Consider the following 6,652-nt stretch of genomic DNA (forward strand, 5'->3'; position numbering starts at 1 on the left):
CTAATACAATAAATGTAAAGTGAACTTATATTAGGTGTTGGATTCCAAGTAAAACCAAAGAAATATTTTAATTTGATGGAAACATACAAGGTTCATAACTCTCCACGGTCTATAGGTTTACATCTCTCTTTCTCTGAATCTCAAATATTCAGAGCAGCACAGTGCACAGAGGTGGTGACCATCACATGGGATCATTATTTAATAAAACATGTTTGCTTTGTAAACCATTATTCAAAGACATAATCCCATTTGCAAGTCAAAACTCCATTCACAACCCCCCACATCACAGAGTCTGAGTTTATATCTACAGGACATTTCCTTGTATATCCTTTTACAAACATGCTCCATTAAACCTGCCCCATTTTTTTTTTTATAGATAAGAGACTGTATCCATGCAGATGAACTAAAGATGCTTGTAGTGTAGATAACACTTGTATTGGGGAATCCAGATATAAACCTGTGTCAAAAGTATGTTGTAAGATAAACCTATTCAAAATGGGCCGTAATCCCATATCCGTTTAGATTACAGTTGAACACTACCATCTAGTGGTGGAGGAATGCACTGGTTAGGGCTGAATATATTTGTATGTGAATTAAAAAATTGTTATTGAAACATTATCTCGACTGCTGTCTCGGATATTTGCAGGATCATATGGGAATATCTGTATTCTCTTGCACTGTGTTGTCTATTACAGATTCATATCATATAAAATGCTTATGCAGGGCGGCGATAGAGAGCCGTCCATGTGTGCACTAGTGCGGCCCTATATATGCACACAGATTGGTCCAAGCTTGGATTAACTGCCCTGTAGTTTAAACCCACTGACATCTGAAACCTTTTGGAGGGATCTGCCTGCTGTCTGAGTAACACTCATGCTCACAAGACGCATCTCTCAGCTGCAGGGACTTTTTGGATGGTGTAGTGGTGTAAATCTGTGTTCAGGTCAGTGGCTGAAGTTATGATTTTGAGTATAGCATTGGGCAGCAATTTTTTGTTGACCGTGTTTGTTTTTGTGGTGGTGTTTTTTTCCCCGACAACATTTGTTTTTATTTTCACTTCAGATTTGTCTAGGCTTATTGTTTGTTGGTGTGCTCCATTTAAACAGGGCAGGTGTTGTTTTATGCCTTTTATATGCTTTTATGCTTCATTTAATGTTGATAAGTGTTTTTTTGTTTGTTTGTTTGTTTGTTTTTTCAGTGGGTCAGTGTGTTGGCTCACTGGTTAAAGTTCTGCATCCTTGTATTTCACAGTGGCAGAGATCCGATCTCATTTTTAAGAAAGTGGCAGCATATAAAAATAATGGAAAATTATTTATATAGCTTTGCTATACAAGTTATTATCAGATTCCCTTAAATGTTCTTACTTTTTCCTCATCTTTTATGAGCTATCGTTTAGTTTGTCTGTATTAAACATTTTGTAATTTAAATGTTTTAGTGAACTGCAGTATCTTTGCCTGGTGTCTTTTTTTATTTTATATAATGTAGAATAAGATATGCATTTAAACACATTCTTCATGTGTTTATTTGAACTCTTGAGAATTTTGCCTTCCATTTCAGAAGTAAAGGTTGCTTTTTTTGCTGAAATCTCATCTTTCATATGCACAGATAATAAAATTCTGGCCTGTACTGATGATTATTTTCATGTTATGAATGATATTAAAATAATAAAATTAAATGGTTTTGATATCATTAATATTATTTTAGTCTTAAAAAATATGCTAAAACTAAAATCAGTATCAATTCAGTGTTGTCATGCTTAATTTAGGCATCAACCAAAATTGCTATATTTTAAAAAAATCGTTAAGATTGATAACTGATATAATTCTGATAATCTGTACTTCGAATGATGGTCCAGACCAGGTGTGATTTTAAATGTATTTTATTTAGGGCTGCAACAACTAGTCGATAAAATCGATAATGAAAATAGTCGAATGTCGTTATCGATTAGTCGCGTCTGCCCACCGTGCACCGAAAACTTCCGCCAGTCCATCAAATTACAGCACTGAATAACGCATTTTTATGAACAAAATGCATCTAAAAAGTAGTTGAGGAAACTGAGTGAGCCGCTGCGGGAAAGGTATGTGATCCAAACTCCCGATAACACGTGAATTCTTTATTTTAAGCTTAAGACTATGCATTTGCTTGTCTTGTCAGGCGTTTTGACAGATGTGAGATCGAGCTGTTTAATTTGTGATATGTTTCCTCAGCGCAAAATGTAATTTTATTATTATTTCCTTATCCGTAAGTGTTGCAAATTCACGCGAATAATTCCATTTTACATGAAGGCTCGTCCTTTTACAGTCTGAGTAAAACTTCAAACTTTACTGAATGAGCGACGGCGCATTAGACAGGGATACTATTAAATTCAGCGCAAATATATATATTTTTCTGAAATATCTGTTGTTGACTTTTAAATCTAAATTTAACGTCCAACATGTAATTTTATGAGAGTGTTAATTGTAAAGGTATAACTGCATGTAATCAATAGCTACTGTAACTGTAAGACGTTTACAGGATAAAGAACAGGTTACTGTGTTGAGAGTGAATGTGTTCCTGCAGAACATTCCTCTTGACTGTTAACACTGAGTTTTTATTTATTATCTTTATTATCATCTTCATTTTTAATGTGATTTAGACTGCCCTTTTTTAGATATATTCACTGTATATGTTTTCATAGCATTCAGTTGGCACATTTGTTTGAAAGACAGCATTGGGGAGAATGTGGAAAAGTGTCTTTTGTCAATAAAATAAAATTAAAAAGAAAGTTGATCTTTTTACCAGATTTATCAAATCGGCCAAATAATCGATTATCAAAATAATCCTTAGTTGCAGCCCTAATTAATTTGGCTTGAAAAAGCCAACTTACTGTTATGCTGTTTTATCTATCTATCTATCTATCTATCTATCTATCTATCTATCTATCTATCTATCTATCTATCTATCTATCTATCTATCTATCTATCTATCTATCTATCTATCTATCTATCTATCTATCTATCTATCTATCTGTCTGTCTGTCTGTCTGTCTGTCTGTCTGAACTCATTTCATAAACTCATCTGTCTGTCTGTCTGTCTATCTATCATCTATCTAAACTCATTTAAACTCATCTGTCTGTCTGTCTATCTATTTATCTATCTATCAAACTAAATCAATCAATCTATCATAGCAACCACCCAGAACACCATGGCAACCGCCTAGCAACCGCACAAATCACCCTTGCAATATCCTATCAACCACCCTGGGTACCCTAGCAACCGCATAGCAACGCCGTAGCAACCACCCAGAATACCTTAAAAACCGCAGATACATAGATCTATAGATAGATAGATGGATAAAAACTACTAAACTAAATCTAAAAAATATTAAAACTGCTTCAAACTTTCTGGACCGGCTTTTTCAAGGCAACTTAAAGTTTGTCTTGACAAACGTTTTTAATCTAGTTTTATTTGTGATGCTTAAGAAAACCATTGCAGTGTGAAGCAGCCTATGCCACAGATGGCACCTTCATTCAGTAACATTCTTTTATTTTTTGCTTTAAGTTGACATGAAACGGAAATTGACCAACCTTACTACCACACTGTGACACATTTTCAAGTCTTACTGTATATTGAACAAGAAAAAAAAAATGTTGGGTGGGACTTTATTTTATCCTCTGGTTGTTGATTGGATTGTGAAACGTAAGCGTTGCCTGCTGGATTGGAGGCAAACCTGAATATGATTGACTGCTGACTTTAATGCAAGTTAGAGAATAAATATCTTCAATTTAGTTTGTGAATCTTCATCTGTCATTATGACTGTTTTTTTATTTCCTTTTAAATCCTTTTATTTTCTGCCACTGTCCTATTTCACTTGAGTGGCTCCATAAGTTTTTCTTCTGGCGATTTTCTTTGATGCTCATCACCGTGTCATTATGCCAGCAGCTGTTGCTCTTTTAAACTTGCAGATGCTCTGGTCTTTTATTTCACTCAATCTCATTCAGCTTCTGTATTTTCTGTCCTCCCCCTCCTCTCCCTGCTTGTGTGACGGTCTCTGTCGATAACAGAGGGGCTTTTTAGCCACTTGCAGAGCAGCATCTCTTAACATCACAGCAAACGGAAGGGGAGGAAAATTGTCAAGACTCTTTTTTTGAATCTCAACTGTGCTATTTATATAATTGCGTTGTTATATAAGAGAATGAGCATGTATGTCATACATATACCCTGGGCATTGCAGTAGATGAGGCTTATTCACTCACACACTCTCTCTCACACACACACACACATGAGGGTATCCTTGCACACTTGCACTCACTTGCTCACACCCTGCTTGCATTGCTCAGCGATGCCATTTCTTTGTAGTGGGGATGCAGTCCTGGAGAGACTATTTTTGCAAGCCTTGTAGTGCTTCTGTCACCTCTCCTCAGGAGGACATGGAATACAGGATGGGAAGCTGCATCGGAGTTGCACGCAGCCAGGTAACACCGCATCTCTCAGACGCTGCAGACAGAATGGCAAAACGAAACGAGAATGAGTGCAAAGACATCGCCGGCTGTTCGGTGGTTGTTAGTGCAGGCAGAAAAAGGGGATGAGGGGGAGTATTTGTGTCAGACTGGGCTGACGTCAGGGGGATATGAAAGCAAAAGCATGTATTTTTGGCTGTCTCTTCTCATACTGGCCTGTAGTGGTCGGAGCTCAGGAGATGAAGAGCGTGAAAAGAGACGGGAATGGAAGGGAAAAAAGAGGGGGAGGTGCAAAGAGATGCCTGACAATATCTGTACAGTGAGTGGGGACAGAATGACAGACATGGATAAATGGAAGCTCTTTGCAGTTTAGGCAAGATGGCAACAAGCAAATCAATTCTAGGTTGTGCTGAAAATAGCCATAGTTTCAGAGAATTAAATAAGAAATTGATTCCCATGACAACAAGCAATATTTCTGCATTCAATATCTGTTAATTGAATGCTTAATTATACATAAATGAATAGTAAATCAGCTGTGATTGTTCATTGACAATAAATGCTGCCTTAATAATTTATTAATATCTTGTTATTCATTATCCCTTAAGTGCGCTACAGTCATGTATACTTGTTTTAATAGGGATTTAGAACAGGAATGTTTGGTTAGTCACTTTATTTTAATGCTTGTATAATAATCGTAATGTTTTAATACTGTATAATGATATCAGGGAGGAGAAGGGGTGTGTTGTGTGACTGCCAGCAATTAAAAAAAATATTTATTACAATGACCTGTACTTTTATTCATGTTTTCTTGATGCTTTTAAAATGTCAGGGTGGTTTTGTATTTTTATGTAGCAGAAGGTGAGAATAAGTATTTAGTAAGTGAAATGGAGTGTCTCTTGTTATGTTTGTATGTATGAGTGTAAACAGGTGAGGTGAACAGGTAGCAGACAATGGATAATACATAAATAATGCATGTATTATTATGCATTGCATGGCTTTCTAATGGGAAGCAGCTGTGTGGTTGAATTGAAGTTTGAAAGATCACAATCAGGAGTTAAGCAAGAACGGCTAGCAATAGTCATTGAACGGAAGTTCTTGGAGGATGCCGGACAGAGCTGAAAATACTGGTTTGGTAAGATATATTCATCTGCCCTATTAACTGTTTTTCACTAATTTACTGTACATTATAAATGACCATTCAATTATATTTAAGTTAAAAATATTTAATATCACTGGACCCCTAGTTAAAAAATAAGCTATACCAAAATCTATTTAGAATACATTTATTTCATACTAAGTAAATTCAAATCTATTAACATATTTATTGACATATCACTTAAGACTTACTGATATAAAATTATAATTAAACTTTATTTGGAGTATTTCGTTATTGCACAGTGTACATTTCTTAATATTATTCCTAAAAAGTGCTTTAACTTCACTATTGATAAGGACTGTATGAGCTTTGTATAATATCAGTATTTAAATGCAAGATATTTAAAGTGTACCTAAAGTATACTTGCAATAGTTCCACTTAGCACAATCATACTTAAGAATATCTTTAGTTGCACCTACTTCAGCACAATTAAAGTGCATTAAGTACAAAATTAGTTGTTCCAGTTTAGCAGACTTTAAGTATATACCAGTTTAGTACAATTGCAGGGTATTTTTTATTTAGCACATAAATATTAAAATTTATTTGTAGTATACTTAGCACAAAATAAATGTATTTCAAATACATTTTAGTCTTTTTTTTCTACTAGGGTCAGTTTGACTATATACACTACCTTTGCTTACACCAATGAAAATTAATTGGGTAGAAAAATACACGGCTAGTTATACAGCTCACCTATAACATTTGGGAATCCAGCAGTGCGAATACCTACAACTACTGACCAACTGTACAGCGACTTGGCGACCTCTAGAAATAAAAGCACCGTCGGTGTGAACAGAGCATTATATTAACACTTAGTAGTGTGAATGTTGCATTTCTCAATGACAAGTGTTCATTTATTGATGCTATTATAGAAATTATCTATTCACAATCAACTATGATTAATGTATTCTGTGAGCAAGATGTCTGATAATATGAAGGTTACTGAGAAAGCAAGTAGCATTGGGGTCATCACGTGATCGCAATATGAGTGAAGACCTGCTGTATGTAAAATTAAATGTCTTTTATTATGCTACTGATATGATTGGAGTCTTCCAGT

The sequence above is a fragment of the Chanodichthys erythropterus genome, chromosome 5 (genome assembly GCF_024489055.1).
Source record: "Chanodichthys erythropterus isolate Z2021 chromosome 5, ASM2448905v1, whole genome shotgun sequence".
In the NCBI taxonomy this organism is placed as follows: Eukaryota; Metazoa; Chordata; class Actinopteri; order Cypriniformes; family Xenocyprididae; genus Chanodichthys; species Chanodichthys erythropterus.